The sequence below is a fragment of the Dermacentor andersoni genome, chromosome 6 (genome assembly GCF_023375885.2).
Source record: "Dermacentor andersoni chromosome 6, qqDerAnde1_hic_scaffold, whole genome shotgun sequence".
NCBI classification, from domain to species: Eukaryota; Metazoa; Arthropoda; class Arachnida; order Ixodida; family Ixodidae; genus Dermacentor; species Dermacentor andersoni.
The window spans coordinates 11531536-11551231 of record NC_092819.1 but is presented as its reverse complement, the minus strand read 5'-3'; the positions used below and the strand labels follow the sequence as shown (position 1 = coordinate 11551231).

At 45.9% G+C, this 19696-nt stretch overlaps 1 protein-coding gene across 2 annotated transcripts in view; it reads right to left on the bottom strand.

Moving 5' to 3' along the window:
• Positions 1 to 19696, bottom strand: part of LOC126521224 (plexin-B-like) — a 487065-nt gene that overhangs the window by 415778 nt on the left and 51591 nt on the right. For both annotated transcript variants that reach the window (XM_055065821.2, XM_055065820.2), the window contains exon 2: positions 12188 to 12239. The gene's annotated coding sequence lies outside the window, so the exon portion shown is untranslated. The remainder of the gene's footprint in view (positions 1 to 12187; positions 12240 to 19696) is intronic.

Below are 19696 nucleotides of genomic sequence, written 5' to 3'. Positions count from 1 at the left end.
TGGCGCTGGAAGACGCAACCGAAGCAGAGGGGGTGCAGAACACACGTACCACACACGTGTGTCTTGTACCCCCCCAGTTTTATCCGCATCTTGTGGTGAGAAAATAATTTCGCAAAGCATAACCAAGTCGCCCAAATTACCCCTTTCAGAGCTTGACTTAGCCCATTAAGGTGGAAATTACTACGATCTACGAAAAATAAGTATCACAATGAACTTTCCGTTAAAGGAATCACGTCAGCTTTTGATTTACGTAGCGCTGAAAAGGAATGATAAAAAACAAAGCTTGTTTCAAACAAGTTACGCCATGCCAATTTTGCACATTTATGTTTTTATTCATTTGGTTTGTACCGAAGTGACTCTGATTCGATTCAACTAACTTCTTAGGACTGTATATAATAATAACTGTACTCCATTGATAGTTATTGCAGTCCAGTGAACGATTGGCTTCAGTCGATTCAGGAACAACGAAAATAACACGAAGTGTATGTGGTGCGGCGTCTCACAATATACTGAATGCGCCTTGCTACACTAATACCTGACCGCTTGGCGACGTGCGCCGATGCCATTTCTTGTTTCACAATGAGCTCCGAGGGTAATGAATTCAGTGATAAAGAACAAGACAAATCGCAAGTTCAAAACATTCCGATTTAACATATTCTAAATACGGCAGAGGAGAGAGAGAAAGAGAGAGAGGCAATGCGCGCTTTCCCTCTTTCCATTCCCCTTTTTTCATACTGCCAATGTAGGGTAGCAAACCGGGCGCTTGGCTGGTTGATTGCTCTGTCTTTCCTATCCTTGCATTCTCTCTCTCTCTCTCTCACACACACACACAAACACACACACTATCCCGCAGAGGTGCTGACTCACTCGCATCGAGAAATGCCTGAAGTGGGTTCAGTAAAAGAAGGCAAACTCTGCTCTGCTTAACTAAACTTCTGCTGCAGTTAAATGACATTACATAGCCAGAGAGAGAATACAAAATGTTGCTGCGTTCACGACGTTGAGAGAGACAGAGTGACAGGGTAAAAAAATAGAGGCAGGTTAGGTTTTCAAAAATGATGCCTTACGTGAGGTTCATTGGCATATTTTCCTGAGTGATTTTCCGAGTTTTATGTCGCCCAGTAATTCGTGTGAAAACGAGACGAAACCCATAACAACTCCACACGACTACCACCTAGGTCAAATGAAAAAAAAAATGGCACCACAGGAGTGTACACGGCTCACAACAGTGACAGTTTGAGCGTGCTGGTAATCCCTAAGAACGTTAATGAAGCGCGAACGACCTATAGACGAAAAAGGCACATATATGTACACACAGACACATGTGCTAGCGTGTGTCTGTATGTGTGTGTGCGCGCGCCTTCTTCATCTGTGATCGGTTTTCGCTTCGTTAATGTTCTGATGTATGCGGAAGCGCATCGGCAAAACAAAGTAAATAGGTGTAAATAGGTGTAAATATGAAGAAAAAGGCAGGGGATAATCACACATAAAGTCATAGTAAAGAAAGAAACCTTCGGTGAACCATTTCTATGTGTATCTTGCATACATCTGTGGCCATCAGTTTTGGCAAATGCACATGCACCGGCCAGAAGACACGAACTTTCTCTTCTGCATTTCATTTAAAACCACATATCGTTGTCCCTATACGTTTCTTAGCTTCATTGTCTGTTAACTTTGTGTAGTTGTGTCTGACAAAAGATCGAGCACCTCTGTTCTCCTGTTTCCCAAAGCGTTGCAAACTACCAACAGTCTGGCAAATTCAGAGCTCCAGCGTTCAATATCAGCCTTATAGTATGCTGCACAGTTTTAGGCAGAACAAATGTGGAGGGACAACGGCGATGCAAAAAAGCGAAAACTAGAACTAAAATAAAGATAACGAAAGAGAAAGCAAGAAAGATCCGAAGAATAAAACATGCCGAGGGAAGCGTGACCGCGGAAGTGGGACCACGCCTTGTCGACCGCAGCACATCGGCGGGCAGTAAAAAGTACCGGGGCGACGAGACCGGCATTTTACGATCCTTCCATTGCCTCGTCGTATTTTCCCGAGCTGTCCCCTACCGCCGTCCAAGCTAATCCCGAGCCAAGAAGTTCCGGTCTCTATTGACCCGAGCGATCAGACGGGTATAGTCCAGCCGTGAGGGAGCGCTTGTGTCGATGAACAACGCTGCAAAAACCAACAACTATTACTTATTTGTTATCTCTTCTTGTGCGGAAGGTTGTATTTTGCTAATTTGTCTGTGAGCTTCCCAATACTCTTCCCTTCATGATAGTTTACCGACTGCTTCAAGAACCACAGCAGTCCAATCTTAAGGTTTGCTTGAGCCTACCCCTAGCAGTTTGCCTGTCCTTGAGCGTTTTCCCGCATCGATGGCAAATTCTAGACGCAATACAAGGCTACCATTGCGTTCTTAATTGGTGGCAGTTATCGAGAGAGATATGATAAGGGGCAGGCGAGTGAGAAAGAGAAGTGGTAAGAGAAAAGCAGAGGTGAACCAGGCTGCGGCCCAATTGATTAGCCTGCATTGAGGGAACGGGAAAAGGGTACTGAAAGATGAAAAGGAAAAAAAAAGTTGACGGTATACGTGCACATACACGCAGCGCCAACTTTAACGCTACCTGAAGCACATAGCCCGGCTCCTTAGTATCCCTGAAAAAGACGGTGACAAAAGTGACTTATTTAGCTGTTCTGTCCTGTTGATCGCCGCAAAGAGTGCTTCTGCCTTCCGTAAAAATAGTTTAACGAAATAGCATCTCATTGAAGCGCTCAAGGAGAAAGCAAACTGTCAGGTTAATTGGAGACAAATGTTGCGACCAATAATCTGCCACGCTTTTAGTGCACATGTGTCGAATGATGAGAGCAAACCGACAAACTCGGAACGCAAGAATGGCGCTTTGCGTGAGGCTGCAATCGCACACGCGCATTTTTAGAAATAAATGGCAAAATGAAGGAAGGATTTCCCAGGACCTCGCTTTTCAGTTTATTTGTATGTTCCAGCAGATGACGTTTCCTGCTACTTTCTTTTTGCATGTTCCTTTTGCACAATAAGACACACTTGGAAACGCACACTCTCCAATCAAGATAGCTATATTATGTTGCGAATCTATAGCATAGCGAATAAAGAGCGTGATATTACGAGTGGAAAACACAAATAGTGACTTGCAATAATTCCTACGTTAGCCACATTTCTACTGAATTCCAATAAATCATTTGGTCATGGCGTTATATCGCACCGGAAAACTCTGTTCTTGAGTGAAGAACTTTGTTGTGGCAGTGATGAAGTTTTCCTCAGGGAAGCGACAGCTTATAAGTCACATCCTAGTGGCTGTAATGCTAATGCACATATATGACCAAGTCAATAGCGTAAGATATGAGATTAGCGTACAGAAATTGTGCTCTTGCTGTCTTTTTCCGCCCTGCATACGAGCTCTGTGAAACGCTTGCTGGCCCTTTTTTTAGACTCCGTCAGTGGGTGGTCGATCCACAGAACCGCGTTTAAGCAAACAGAGCATTGCTCCAGAGAACCTCCTCGCCTCGCCACGAGTTCAGTGGCCCCCACAAATAATATGGGGGGCATTGTGAAAATGGTAGAAGAAATGGTGGACGTACAAAGGCCCAAAGAATAGAGCCCATCTTGCCGTTTCAGGTGCACAATCGTTTTAAAGCCGAAAACACAATAGGTGCCCGTTGCTTTATGTCCGTGGGCCTGCGAAGACCTTCCGTTTCATGTCTACAGACTATCCAGCAAAAAATTAAAAAAAAAGAGCCGACGCCCTTTCGACTCTCCTTCTCCACAAACCTTCTGTCTGCCTGTGTGAGCTTTGCTGTTTCTACATTACGGCATGATCATTCTCGTGGCAAGCAAACGGAAATGGGCGGATCAAATTTCCCGATACAGTTTCGTTTTTATTTCTCAACTCCCCCTCGGCCCGCCGTGCCTATTACCGGCGCGTGCACAGCGCCCCTATTGTCGAGACTGAACTGGGATCACCCGGGGAAAGCCGCGCGAGGGGTGGCACAATGTCAGCCTCGTGCGAGCACTTTCCCCTCGCCGGCTGTGCACCTCCCTCATCCAGGCGCCCGCTTTGTTCGCTTTCAACGTCTCCCCATAAAGAAATAGGCAAGCACGAAGTGGAGCGGCGCGCCTTTTGTGCGACACCTTCAACGCGCAGTTCTTATACAAGCAAGGCAGCGCCATGGCGCGACCGTCTCCCCCCTCCGTGCACCACAACTGTGTCAATCTCGTGCATGCTCGCCAGCGGATGGCGGCGCGGCTTCCACAAATCCCTGGAAAATTCTTTCATTCGTCGGCGCTCACACCGTGGTATGAGGAGGAGGAGGGAGGAGGAAAGAGAAAAGTAGAAGGCAGGGAGGTTAACCAGAATAACGTCCGGTTGGCTACCCTACACCGGGGGATTGGGAAAAGGGAAAACAAAGATCACAGGGAGAGAAAGGAGGGAAGGAAAGAAGGAAATTACGGCAAGTTCGCTGACGCGTGTGGTTTTGCAGAAATTGCATTAATAGTCACAGATGGTCGCACAAACCCGTCGTCCTTAAGAAACACAAAAACGCCTTCACCGCTTTATGGGCCGACGGGCGATGGGCGCGGTGTTCCAGCAGCACCTGCACAGACAGCGGCCGATTGTCCAGTTCACACCGTGGTATGCGTTTCTGAGGCAGCAATGGAGCCGACCCTTATTCCAGAAGTAATACTCCGAAATAAAGCTAGCCCAGGTCGCTCACCGATGGGCAACCTGGGTGTCCCCGAGTATGGTATCACCCCGGCGCCGTCGAAATGATCCCCTCACAACGCTCGTAAATTAAACATTTTCGCCCGTTCTTCGACGCTAAGAATGAAGCTCCGTTCCTTGCCAAGATGTGTTTAAATTAGGCCGTGCTACCATTGTGTTCTTAATTGGTGGCAAATTCAACAAATCTAACTTTGTATTTGTCTTGTGTAGTACTGTTCCTTCAATGACAACGTGCTCAGGGGTATTTATGATGACTAAAAGAATCTTCAGGACGATATTAATGCGTATTTCAAAAAAGATGCTAATATCTAAATTTTTCTGCTTGTCTATAAGTCTTTGTCGTTTTTTCAACGTTCATATTTGCGCATAGCTTTGCCGACTGCTGTGCGCTTTGTTATGTGCTCCCAAAGCAATTTTTTACTCATTATTACTGTTATTTGTGTAATATGCTGCTCGATCAGCCAGCCAGCTACTCCTTGGCACTCGTAATAACGAATTGCAGTTTGTAAGAATACTTATTTTTTGTAGTCCAGATTAGCTTGCTGGCCCATTGTTCGAGAAACTTAGAGAACGATTCGGAAGGGTTTCGGAACTCAGGCTTACTTCAAGCATTTTGCTACTTTTCTTCCCTGAGCAGTGGCTATCATTTACTACTTTACGTGCATCACACCCATGAACTGGCGCTTACTGTCTACATTATTTCCCGTACCATAGCACGGTGACCAACTGCCCAATTATGCCTTGTTAAAACATGGACGTCATGGTCCCAAAGCTAGCGATGTCAAAGCGCGTTGCGTTTTGTTAGCTTGAGGTGTTGCATGCTCCAGTGAATTTACGACTGGAATACATCGACTAAGTTTCAACTCTTTAATCCCGCCTCCCGACGATATTTGGACACCTGCAAATATTTCTCCTTCGTTCATTTCCCCAGTCCGAACGGCATACGAATTAATTTTTTTTTTCTTGGCTACCTACCTGGTGTATCGCAAGTATAGTTGAGATCACTTGGAAGATTCTTACTGGTGCTCGTATTCTGTTCGTAATTATTCCCGAAGGCATAAAAACAAACTACGTTAAAACCAAAATGTCTTTTCTCTAGAGATAATTTTGATTTCTCGCCTTTACTTTGCTTCCATTGTGTCACTGTAAGTATACGGTTAGTAACGTCCCAAAACGCACGACTCCAAGCAGACATATGTAGTTATAATAAATAGTCTCTTTTTTGTAGTGTTGTCTACGCGGCACTAAACAAAACAATCCAGTGAGTACATCAGTCCTGTCTTCATTCTCTGACGCCCCGTTGCTTGAATGTCCAGTGATTTCATGAAGGTTTCCTGGCGCTCGACACCGTTCTTTCCGGGCCTTTTTTTTTATATATAAGCGGCTCCTCTCGCAAGTTTCTTCAAAGCTTTGCCTCCGAAAACACGTTTCGCGCTCAGCTATGCAACCTGCCACAACCTCTGAGTCCCCAGTAAGTTCTAAGTATAAAGGAATGGAACGTTCCCATGATAACACATCTTTCCTTAACTACGAATATTCTTTAAGCTTAATACCGCTTGAATCTATTCTGCCTTACAAGTATCTTGGTGTACACATTATTAACTCTTTCTTATGGTCCGTACACATCTTCTACGTAACATCCAAATTCAATCGCATGCTCTGTTACATAAAACTAAACTTTTCCGTTGCGTCATTGTTAGTAAAAAAATAGTTATTTGCCACTTATGGTGGTCTTGTACTAGACTACGCTTCAACCATATGGGACCACGGCCAGCTAACACCTTTCAAAAGCTCGAAGTCGTTCGGAATCGCTTGGCACGTTTCATACTGTCCAACTATCGTCGAACCTCCGGTGTAACTGTCATGAAAGCTAACCTTAGTCTTCCTTCCCTGGCAATGCACAGAAAATTGTCTCACCTCTGCGTTTTGCAAAAAAAAATCTAATATCCCAATCGCGTACTTAATTTGCGCTGGATACGACCGGCGCCTTTCATATCACCTCGCCTTAATCATCATTATAAAGTCTATATTTGTCGAAGAAACACTGTAAAATATTCCCATTATTGCCTACCAAAAACTTGCCGTGACTGCAATCACCTGGCCACCCACACCACCTGTATTACTAACCCTGACAGATTCCTAGAAGTGACTAACATGTCCTCTTTATGTTTTGTGTTTTTGATGCGCTGTTTTGCATTTCTTGCTTTGCCCCTCCACCGTATACTATGCTGTAAAATTTTGGTGGTAAAATAAATAAATAAATAAATGTATAAGTAAGTATGGCGCATCGTTTTTCGCAGCAGTGTATTCGATCGCCCTCACTTTCTCAATGATAGATCGCTTTAAATGCAGAGAAGGAAGCGGACACCGACGGCGGTCGTCTCCGTGGAGCGAAGGGCTCCCGCGAGTTGGCGTCAAGAAGACTTAGAGACGATCGGCTACAGGAGACTACGTGGGGAGGAGAAAGGGGTTCCGCATTATGCGCCGAGCTCGCACAGGTTTCCTGGCGCTCGACACCGTTCTTTGCGGGCCTTTTTTTTTTATATAACCGGCTCCTCTCGCAAGTTTCTTCAAAGCTTTGCCTCCGAAAACACGTTTCGCGCTCAGCTATGCAACCCGCCACAAACTTCAGAAAACGCCACCTGCCTCGAAATGTCATGTGCGGGAATCCGTCAGCAAGCTTCGTGAGTATTTTGTAAGAATCCTGAACTTTCCATTACGTAATGGGCCTCTTCTCATGGCGGGAGATGCAGAACGCCGTGAAATATGACACTAAACACCTCTGATGGTGTTCACTGTCAAAGGCATGGGAAATGACGCCCTTGAGCTAGGCAAGGTTTTCGGCGGTCTAAGTGTGTGGTAAAAAAAAAAGCTTCTTCTCGTAAATAATCTCTGGTCATAGTTGAACCTTACACTAGGAAGTGATTCGTTTTTTTTTTTTTTTTTGAAGGTTCGTTTGAGCTCTTCCTTTATATTCATAGTATAGTGTGCAGGAAACGCCCTTGGGCATCATGACCGTCAGGAGTTCCCACACGCTGCCCTCTTAGAGCTGAACAGAATCGCCTCGCTGGACGTTCCCTGCCATCATTAGAGCGTGGCATGGGCAGGATGTGATAGCGAGCCTGGAGATAGCATGCTTGGGCACCGAATGTGAAAGAACACCGTCAAGCGTTTGAGAGGAATGAACAGCCTCCAACTTGAACAACCGTTAGTTCAATGACAAATAGTTCTCCTCCGTCGAATGAAAAGCGGATTTTCATGAGAATGACCTGAATTGATTGGACGTTCGGTTTTGTTACTGCAAGTTGATAGCTGTAGAGGCGGAATTGTTTGAAGGGGAGGAAAATGAGAGAATAGAATGAAATAAGGTCAGCCAGAAGCGCGTTTCGATTGTACACTGATGATATACATGGTACCTGTGCTTCACACCTCCACCAGTGTGAAAGGAAACAACATAGAATGAAAGAGGCACTAGCAGTTCGAATAGTTTCCTGCAGCAGTTAAGCATGGTCGAAAGGAAGGGATCGCTAGAACGATATTGACATCACATCATTAGTTTCCTTTATTGCGCTTATGCTGAACGCTCCACGCATGTTGTGTAAGATGACAAATTTAGACGCCAAGTTTGCTTGCACACTATTATTGCACTAAGTCAGAGGTTCCAAGCGAGCTCTTATTTATGGCGTATAAACCCATAGTTCTCCCAAAACCTAAACCCCCATCCCCCATCAGCCACTGCAGTAGGTATTAGCACAAGTTTAACCCGATGATATGCGCGTGTATCGTCGCGCCTTCTCTGTGCGCGTGTTTTGAAAAGGCTTCCACGCTTCGAGGGTTGTTGCTCATCGGTGCGTGCTACTCGCCGGAAAACGCGGTTGCGTCGAGCTCATTTGCGTTCCGTCGTGCCACGAGAGCGCTCGTTTACATCGCCAGTGAGCTTCTCGCTTCTTCTCCGCAAAAAAGCGCTCGCCTGAGCTCTCGGTTATTCCGGCACCGGCGAGGAAGAGCGTTGGGTATGTGGCTGCTTTGCGCGTTGTCCGTTCTACTGGAAGGCCCGAGGACTTGGTGTCAAAGCAGATCGCGGGATGAACGACGCCAACTCTTTCGCATACTTCGGCTCACTAAATGTGTTCAGTGTTGTGAAAGCTATACTCGGTGTTGGCTAACTGAGGGGCTGAATCAGACACATCCGGAAGATTCTAAATATCTGGTATACTTGTCATATCCGTGTACTTTGCGCCCTTATTTGTGTTGTTGTAGGAAGTTATTGCTGTCCGAGTGGCATGCACCCGTCAGGCACCCATCAAAGTTTTTTTCGTGCATCCCAAGTCTGCACAAGAAAGCAAAGAAATAATAATAATTTACAATGATTTACGTACCGGAGCAACACCCGTCCTGTGAGGGACGTCGTATAGGGAAGTGCCCAGGATTTAGTTTTAAAGATACCCTTACCCGGCAACATAGCAAATTTTCGTGAAGTTGTCCCTTGTCCTCTAAGGAGTGTTCCAACCCAAGAATTTTTCAAATTAATTTATTTATAGCAGCTATATAAACACTTGAAGAGCCGCGAACCCATGATATTTCAGGAGGTGAGCGTCGCCGCCAAGATAGACACTCCCCCCACTTTCCCGTTCTAGCCTCCGCAAGCGCAATTCCTTCTCCGCGTTCTACCACACCGGAGACAGAGGATCGCGGGACGCATACGTCACGACCCCGCCTCGTTCCTTTATCTCTCTCGCGTTTTTGCTGAATGACGGTCTGGCGGCGAGCTCTTGCGTTTGTCTTGTTTTGCACAGCGGACGATTTCGCGCGCTCTTCACCAGAACACCTGATTAGCGGTATAAGTCAGTGCCACAATCACGAGCACTGAGGCAGGCGCGAGAGGATGAAAGAGCATGATCGCGGCGCTGGCAGACGGTAGAAAATTACATAGTTTCGTTCTCTGCGCTGCCACAGCGCGACGTGGGAACAAGCGGACGAAACGGAAGTACATCTCTCTTGCTACGATACGAAGTAAAACAAAAACACGCAGGCATTCGGTTTGTATGTTTTATTATTTTCTCTATACTTTAATTCGTCTATTAAAGCAACATAACAACAAATAACTGACGTCGCCTCGAATATTTATCGAAGTCACGTGTCACTAGGAGTGACATCACAGCAGGGCCATGTACGTAGGAGCACTTGTGCAGTTGACATCGACACTCAAGCTGGGAGGGCGGCGCCCGCGAGACGGGCAAGCGGTTACCCGCCGTGGTTGCTTAGTGGCTAAGGTGTCGGGCTGCCGAGCCCGAGGACGCGGGATTGAATCCCAGCTACGGCCGCTGCATTTCGATGGGGGCGATGGGGACTCGTTAAAGAACCCCAGTTGTTATAAATTTCCGGAATCGTCGACTACAGCCTGCGTCATAATGAGATCATGGTTTCGGCGCTTAAAACCCCATAATTCAAGTTTGTTTAAGGGCGAATGGTGTTTGGTTTGAAATTTAAGTGCTTTCCGCGGTGCGTAGGGATGTAATACTTAGCAGACACTATCGTAAGTGTGCACTTTATGCGCGGCGCTTGTCCGCTCAAGACGGCCACACATGGTGAGGGGCCCTTTGAACATCGCAAGGTGATGCACCTAAATCGCAATACGTGGGTGCTTTTTTATACTCATGCACTGTTGAATTGTACCCGCTTCGGCCACCAAACAAACCGGTGTCGTCGTGTCCGGAAATGAAACGGCAGACGCAGAAATAGTCTGGCAAGAGAAATGAATAACCGAATTGCTAACATTTGTTGAGCGAAAAAAAAAAATGAAATTGCAGGCTATAGCCAGGGCATTTATCAGGTCAGCCATTTATCGACCACTTTCAAACCATTCAATTACTTTTGCACGTACTAGCTGCTCTAGTTCGCGCTTTGATCAGCTGTAGCTGGCTATAGATTCCTGGAAACTGCACTGTTCTACTTGTACTTAGCGTAGCGTGTACGCGCGCTGCCTCCCAGCCGGCACTTGCGTATGCATTTCGTTCCAGCCCTTTTGTCTCGGACGCGCATAGGGGGCTCATTTCTCGAGCTGGATGCAGGCTTTTGCCTTTCCAGCAGCGGAGAAGGGAGCCGCCAATTTAATGGAGCTGCGCCTGTGGGCGTCGGGTTATCTTTTTTTTTCTCTGCTTCTTTTTATCATTATTATCATTATTACTTTTTATTTTTACAGTAGCGCCCGTACACCGGCTGGGCACTTGGGTTCCAACGCGCAACATGCCTGTCTGCGCCTGAATTCAACGTCTACCAGTTTTGTACGAGTTTGCAGAACCGCTTTAGTTTTCAGATTTACTCGTGGAAGGACGCAAATGAAGCAACGTGATGTCTGTGCTCGCTCAGGTGAGCGTTTACATTTCACCAGTCTCTTTCAATTAGTCGGCTTTTCAGGGGATGCGCACAACATGCGGAAATGCTGTGTGGCTCTGTCTATGGCTGTTTTCCCTGCGACCTGGTGTTTGTCAAAAGGTCGCTTTATTTTTAGCACAATGTGCAGCCGTTCGCCTCTAGTGTATCGATCTATATTGACGGGCCTGGCACAAAATCTGGGAGCAGGCCAGTTGGACCTTTCTCTCGAGTTTATACGAACGGCTTTGAGGACTTCCCACACATCCTTGCTGCCTCATTGCCTACTGACGACCGTAAAACTAACTTATGTGGAAAAACACTTACATATTTATAACCAAGTTTTTCTTTTTACCTGCTGTGCTGATAGTGGTTTAGATAGTTGTCGCTCTTACATAATTACCATTCATGACCCAGTATATAGTAAATGTCATACAACACCGTAAAATTCTAAAAGGTAATTTCTAAACCGAAGTTTTCTTTGCTTACTCACCTGACTTTGGCGTGGCTGTTTATTCGCATGCCGAGTATCTTGTGAGGATATAATTGTAGCTATACCGGATCTTTCTACGAAGTCTTTAAGCAATATTTAAATATAGCCGTTTTGAAATAAAAGGCGGCTTTCTTCGGAGACAAGCCATCCCTGACGCCGTCAGTGATGGCGACCACTAGGTGGAAATTAGTCGCTAATTAACAAAACTTCACTAATTTACTTTTGAGCTTTTAATTTCAGCGGGCTCTCATAATGGAAAAATTAAAGCCAGATCTCCGTGCAGGCCATATCAAGTTTTGTATCTGAAAAAAAAAATACCCGTAGAATTGTGGCGCTATGAATTCCCGCGGTCAGAGCGTGCGAAACTGAACCTGGGAGGCTGCAGCGAGCGCTAAGCCGCGCCCCTCGTGGCGACGTTGTGGCATACGTCACCCAGCAGCGGGCAGCCAGGGCGCCGCTGCTGCATGCTCACATTGATATTCAAATATTGATACTGAAATGGTGCTAGTGCTATCGAACATTCAGCGACGCTATAGTAGTATTTATCGGATAAAATGTTTCGGACGTACTTACCAGGCAAAGCTTTGAGCAGGCGACCGTCCGCAACGATAGGCAGAGGTCTGTCCTGACAAAAAAAGGAAGAAAAAAAAGATCGCATAAGAACTTTGAACATGACAGTAATAGCTTCGTTAACACTGGCCGGCTGGTTTTCTTTTCATTTACTTGCATTAATATCAGTACCTGAAATGCAAATACTCTTTCGCTTCGGTGATTGATTTTTTAATAACCATCGCGAAGAAAAGGCAAATTTACTGAACTGTTTCCTCTTTTTTTTTTTCGCTGTCTTGGCTATGACAAGGATAGAAAAGTTTTCTCTTTCACGGAACGCAGAGGAATTGTGCAAACACTGAACAACGTGCTTTGTTAATACAAGCTGACGGTAACGTGCTTTGTTAATTTTACACTCTGGAGGACAACTTGATAACTCTGCTTTCTCAGAGATGAACTGGAAAGAAAACAAATGGAGTCACCGAGGCGTGACAAGGATTACAAATCACGACGTCTCGACTGTGGTATTATCAGGATATAAAAGAAAGAAGCGAACGAAGGAAGGAAATAAACAAAACTCAAGACGACGAAAATCGCCAGTTCATCCGAGTGTTAGGACACGGAAAACACAACCATTGGGGCGTGACTGCACGAGGTCAATAACGTAGCGTTGCACCGAATCCTCCAAAAAAAGAAATCGACTTCAGGCTTTAAAGCACCGCTATATTCTTATTTGCTCCTGCTTTTCTTTCTGTGTGATCGTTTTGCTCTTTGCCCGCGCATCTGCTTGTCCGGAGACAGCTCGCCCCTAGACAAGACGGTCAGGAGTGTCGCGTGTGCCTCGGGAGTCCACCTAAATCACTGCGTAACTGCGCTGTTTGTCAAGGACTCGGCTTACTCGCAAACTGATACGAATGCGTCACAACGTGTCTATCAATTCGTGGATCAAGTTCAAGCTGCGCAAGGCCGGAGGTGTTTAAGCAGCGGTGGCCTGAACGACTGCTGATTTGTGGTGGCTGCAGTGTGACACACATTTTGGTTTTTCTGCGCAAACCAACAAACAAAAAAACGCGTGCTCTCTAACGCGGGATAAAAAGAAAAATGTAATGATGTCGCAGCATCTGGTTTCGCTTTTTTGTTAACAGTGATGTGTAGAAAAAGCAAGCTTTCTTGGCGGCGATGTGTCTATATTGTTTACTTTTTAGCAGGAAACATATTGATTTGGCTAGTATGGTTTGAGGTGGCAAAGCCATATAAACCAGCAAGTGTGCAAGATAGACAGTATAGAAGAAATCGAGACATCCCCAAGGCCGTATTTCGTAACGATTTATTTTGTTTCATTCTTTTTGGCCTGTTTGATTGGCAACACGAAGCCGTACGAGCGCTCTTACCGGGGTCAGCTACTCGGTTGTAGAGGTGGTAAGAAATGGATAGAATCGGGAGGAAAAACAAGAAGAAGAACGAAACATTTCATGATAAGAAAGCCAGGGAGACTCGCTGCGCTGCCTGAGTTACATGCCTCTGGGCAGCTCCTCTGCACTGGGGTAAAAGAGGAAAGATGGACGACGATGATGGTAGAGTTAAGAGGCAAAACACGTAATGGGCACTTATATTCATATCGTAGGGTCCAAATCGGTACGCATTAAACAGCCTGAGGAGAAGATTTAAATTATGTGAAACGATGAAAAGAGCTTGATGGTGCACGTTCATGATTATGTAGGGCTGAGTTTTACACTGGCAAAAAGATGACGAGGAAGTGAAATCCGTGCGCGCCCTGCTTCCCTTCTTCGTAATATTTTTGCCGGTGTAAAACTCAGCGTAACGCAATCATGAACCAGATTTAGAGTCATGCCAAGCGCCCAATATAAAGTCAACAACTCAGGAAAAGACTCTTTACAAAACACGGGCTTTGACTTTCAATGTTGAGCCGAATGAAGCTCGGACGTCACTCGTTCTAAGAACACTTAGCCTTGCGAAAGCGCATGCAAACGCGGTAAACGAAGGAAAATTATTACGCTCTGCTCGTTATCTATCTTCAACGTATGGCAAATGTAGAACTATTCCATCTTGATCTCCACACAATGAACGAGTGCACGAGCCACTCCCAATCATATCCTTCCCATAGGAAATCTTGATGGTAGTTGGCAAGTATTCAGCAAGTCCAACAAGGGCGAAGTTGAATACCAGAGCACCGCCTTGAGGAGCGCCCTTGCTGGTATAGCGTCCCGTAGTTGTCTTTGCGAGGAGACGCTAGAACACATTCTATGCGGCTGTACTGAATATAATATGCAGAGACAGTCCCTGGCGTCCATTCTAGCGCACCTTGACATTAGACCATTGTCAGTTGAAACGATTTTCACATGTCGCCGACAGAAGACATCGCAGCTGAAGGCGACGAAGGGACTACTTCGGTTTTTGAAAGAGGCAGGCTTGGACAAGTGGCTGTGACAGTGATGTCACGTATCACGCAAGAGTGACGGACTGTAACTGACGATGTGTATGCTGTGCTATGGGCTCTCTCTCTCTTTCTTTTCCGCATATTTCATCCCACATCCCGCTCCCATGTGTAGGGTAGCAAACCGGTTGAGCTAAACTAGTTAACCTCCCTACCTTCTCCACTTTTTCCTTCCTTCCTTCCTTCCTTCCTTCCTTCCTTCCTTCCTTCCTTCCTTCCTTCCTTCTTTCACATAGGGATATGTGATTAGGGATGTTCCAAGGCACCCCCTCGTCGCCTATGTGAAAGTTCAGACATAGTTTTGTTTTGTTCTGTTAAACGTAGGTTGTAATGGAAAAATAGACGTAAAGTACGCTCTCTGAGGTAAACTGCGCTCTACTACTTCGTTTTAATATGTTCTACAGCAAAAGAAGAAACGTTCTTAGCGTTATTATTAATAAATCATAAACTGGTTTTGTATTTACTTTTTTTGTCTTTTGCCGTGCTGTGGTGCAACACGCAAACAGTATTACTTCAATTTTCTTGTGCAGCCTTTGCTGCTATGCTATAGCGTTACACGTTAGCTCTAAGAGTAAGAGATAAAAAAATACAGGCCTAACGCACGCGTTGGAATCCTTGTAATGCAAAGCTTCAATCAAGAGTTCTGTATTAACTCTTAGGGTAGAGGCTTGGGCGAGTTGGTCATGGTTCATTACGGCGGTGTTTGCGTAGAACAGGAAAGTAGGAAAGGAAAAACAGAGACGAGTAAAAAGTGCTCTTCACTCGTCTTTGTCCTTCTTTTCCTACTTTCGTGCGCTACGCAAACACTACCGTGATGTATTAACTCCTACACAACTAACGGCAATGCGCAAGAGTGTGTTTACTCTCATCATACGCAGCGTGCAACCTCATGCAATGTGTTTCTTTATTCACCACAAAGGTCACAATTTCATTATCATCCAATTTTTTTTTATGCACTACATTGCACACATCATCAGCCTATTTTATGCCCACTGCAGGACGAACGCCTCTCCCAGCGATCTCGAATTAACTTTGTCCTGCGCCAACCGATTCGCACTAGCGCCTGCGAATTTGCAAATATCATCACTTCACCTAGTTTTCTGCCGACCTCTGCTGCGCTTCCCTTCTCTTGGCACCCATTCTGTAACCATAATGGTCCGTCGGTTATATAGCCTACGCATTACATCGGCTATCGGCTATCCCCGTTTGCTCTCTGATCCGTACCGCTCTCTTCATGTCTCTTAACGTTACGCCTAGCATTCTCCATTCCATCGCTCCTTGCGCGGTATTTAACTTGTTTTCGAGCTTCTTTGTCAGTCTCCAAGTTTCTGCCCCGTATGTTAGCACCGGTAGAATGCACTGATTGTGGTAATGGCCGCCCTGGTGCAGTATTCAGTCACTACCTCCCAAATGACTCATTTGATCAACCAAGGGCCCTCAGTCCCCAGCAGTTGCGGAGCACCTGACCAAGGCGGCGGTCAGACCTGTAACGCAGCAGACGGTGCTAAGAATCTCAGGACCCGGACAGGCGACCAATGGAAATTGACCCTGGCAACGTTTAACTCCCGGACTCTCTGTACCAGGACTGTTTGATGAACTATCATACACTGTTTGGGATATCACTGGCCTTAATGAGGTTAGAAGAACTGGTGAGGCTTATACAGGGCTGAGAGACGGCCACGTCCTCTGCTATGGAGGACTCCCAGATTAGAAGCAGTGCAGGGTAGGATTACTAATCCACAAGGGCACAGCCGGCAACATTGACGAGTTTTACAGCATTCATGAGAAGGTAGCAGTAGTCGTAATAAAACCTTACAAGAGGTATAGAATAAAAGTAGTACACGCCTACGCTCCAACACCTCTCACAAGCTATTCCTAAATTCAGACCCCAAGTCAGGCAGAGGGTGAGACGCCAACGCAGCGATGTGTCGAGGACGAAGTCGATGTGGGATGCTTGTCGAGGGAAGGACGGTGAAGACAGGTGGACGCACAAAGAAGTACGACACGTATAAAACAACATTTAGAGATGCTGTACCGCTTTTGTCACAGTGGCACATGCAGAGCTTGGAGGGTTAGCCCATAATGGCCACGCACCCACCTGCGCACGTAAAATTTCTAAATAAAAGAAAAGCAAGTAAAGGCAGGAACCTGTTGAATTTAATGCGCTGCTCCAATAAGAAGTCGGTATGATTTAAAAAAGCTTATGTGCCAATATTATATGCATAGGTTTTATCAGGAGTTTATCTTTTTTTAAAGTGGCTACCTTATGAAGCCGCACTCGAAGCTGCAGTCGCGTCACACTCGACGTTCAAATACAAATGTCGCAGGCATAGATGGGCAGCCTACCGGTTCATGGCAGGATTTCGACGAGTCCAATGAGTGTTAGAATGAAGAGCGTTGGGCTCAGCACTCCGCCGTGAGGCACCCTACGGTTACTCTAATGCTGGGAGGTCGGGCCATCCTCGGTATTTATGAAAAAGGATCTCTTAGGTAGATAGCTACTAATCCAGCGATAGACCTTGCCGCCAAGTCCTACTGCCTTTAATGCGTGGAAAATCGCTCCGTGCGTTACGTTATCGTATGCTCCTTTAACATCCAGAAACAGGGCAGCAGATAATCTTTTGCAGGGCTTCTGGTGTTCGACGTACGTCACCAAGTCGATAACGTTGTCTATGGAAGAACGGCGACACCTGAAGCCGGCCACTGCATCTGGATATACCTGGTAATGTTCGAGGTACCATTCCAGCCTTGCTAGAACCCTCCTCTCCATTAGTTTTGCGGCGCAACTGGCAAGCGCAGTTGGTCGGGATGATGCAATTTCTACAGGTGACTTACCAGGCTTGAGCAGAGGAATTAGGCGACTGGTCTTCCATTCCTGGGGAACCATACCTGTCTGACAGGAGCTGTTGAACAAGATCAGGATTACTTTTCAAACCTCTTCACCAAGATTACATTGGGCACAGTTTGTTATACCATCGGGTCCTGGTGAAGATGAACGCTTGCACAAGGCAGGTGCCGCTTCGAGTTCGTCCATGCGGAAAGGACTGTCCATGCGGGGATCGCGTGAAATTGGTGAGTGGTGGAGCGTCAATGGTCCAGCATAACTACTTTCGCTAACAATCCTCCTGCAGAAATCTTCAGCGACGTCAACCTCGCTGCATTGCTGGTGAAGGGCCAAATGCTTGAGAGGGTGGCGCTGCTGAGGGATTCCATGGAGACCACGAACAGCTCTCCATATGTTAGGCAAAGCTTTTCGTGGATCCGAAGAGACTCGCAGAACGACAGCCATCTTGACGATGTGAGTTTGTCCATGCGACGCTGAATTTTCCGTTGAGTTATTCTGGCCGACTTCAAGTCATGTACAGATTTTGTACGCCTGTATCTTCGATTTGCACGACGACGAAGAGCTTCTTCAACTCAATGTCGTAGTCGGTGCATGTAGGCATTCCCGGGAGAGAATGCGCGGCAGCGTCTAGGGCACCTTTTATAGTGTATTTCAGGCTAGAGGAGAAAGACAAGCCATCACGGCAGCCGTCTTTCACAATTCATTTGAACATCGGCCAGTCGATACATTGAGTGACGGCGGCTAACTTGGCGCCCGTCAACCCTTCAATCCAGAGAAAAGTGGGTATGTGGTCACTTCCCCGAGTTTCAATATCGGGAAACCACCTGACCTTTCTAGTGAAGGACCGCGAAGTAAAGGTGAGGTCCAGGCAGCTACAATAGATTCCCACGCAGAAAGGTGGGGCTTCCATCATTTAACAAGCACAGTTCTTGTTCGTCGGCAAAAGACACTAATCTTCTGCCCCTCGATTTTATCTTACAGCTTCCCCAGAGATGATGGTGGGCATTAAAATATCCAGTCATCACCCAAGGCTGCGGAGTCGCTGTCGTGATTCGCCGTAGCTGCTCGCAGTCCAGCCGACTTCAGGGCGATATGTAGGCTCCAACTACTAAGTCACTTGCCTTTATTCACTGTCAAACACATACTCGTTTTCATGCTCAGGTGGCACTGCACGATGAATATACGTAAGATCACATTGTATGAAAACGATAATCCTGTTGTATTCTCCATCTATGGTGCAAATGAAGCCCACATACCCGTACAATCTGATGTGAAATGATAGGGGCTCGCAGATGACGAAAATGGGGCACTTATTCATGAACACAAACTGTCGAAAGTCCAACATGCTTGACTTAATTCCAATGACATTTCGCTGAAATATAGATGCGTTCCCGACTTCATCACGAAACGACAGCTTTCGGAGAGCCATGATTTTAATCAATATATATATATAACCTCCCCGACTGTATTTCCTCATCCATAAAGATTTACGCCCATGACCGTGTTCTTTATCGTCAAATAACTAACCCTCATAATGACCTTCTCTTGCAATCTGACATTGACGCTATTGACGCTATTGGTGCAACAGTTGGCTTATGACTTTAAATGCTACTAAATGCAAAAGCATGACAATTTCCTGCCGTACTCACAAGCCTTTGCTCTTTTGCTACAGAATTAACTAGATACCCCTTGAAAATGTCACTTCCTACAAATATCTCGGTTTTACCTAACAAATAACTTTTTATGATATGTTCGTGTAAAAGAAATCACCAACAATTGTAATCACACTTGGGGTTACCTGCGCAGAAACTTTTCCCAAGAGCCAAAACATCTTAAGCTCACTTTGTATCTAACCCTAGTTCGACCTAAGCTCGAATATACCTCCGCAATATGGGATCCAGCTGTTTGCACTTCAATGAACAGTATCGAAACTATTCAAAATCGTGTAGCGCGTTTCATTCTAACTATGCGCGTACTGCAAGTGTTTCCTCAGTGAAATCGCAACTAGGTCTACCTAACCTGCGTGTTATGTTCGAAAGAAGCTCTCCCGTCTATGTTTACTTCACAAAATTTATTTCACTAATCTATTTCTAAAAAGTGAACTATTTCCGAACCAGCTTACTTACCAACACGTGTCGACCACACACAAAGTTCACATCCCATTCTGCCGTGCAACTCTATTTCTGCACTCTTTCTTGCCGAAAGCTACAACAGATTGGAACAACCTGCCCCC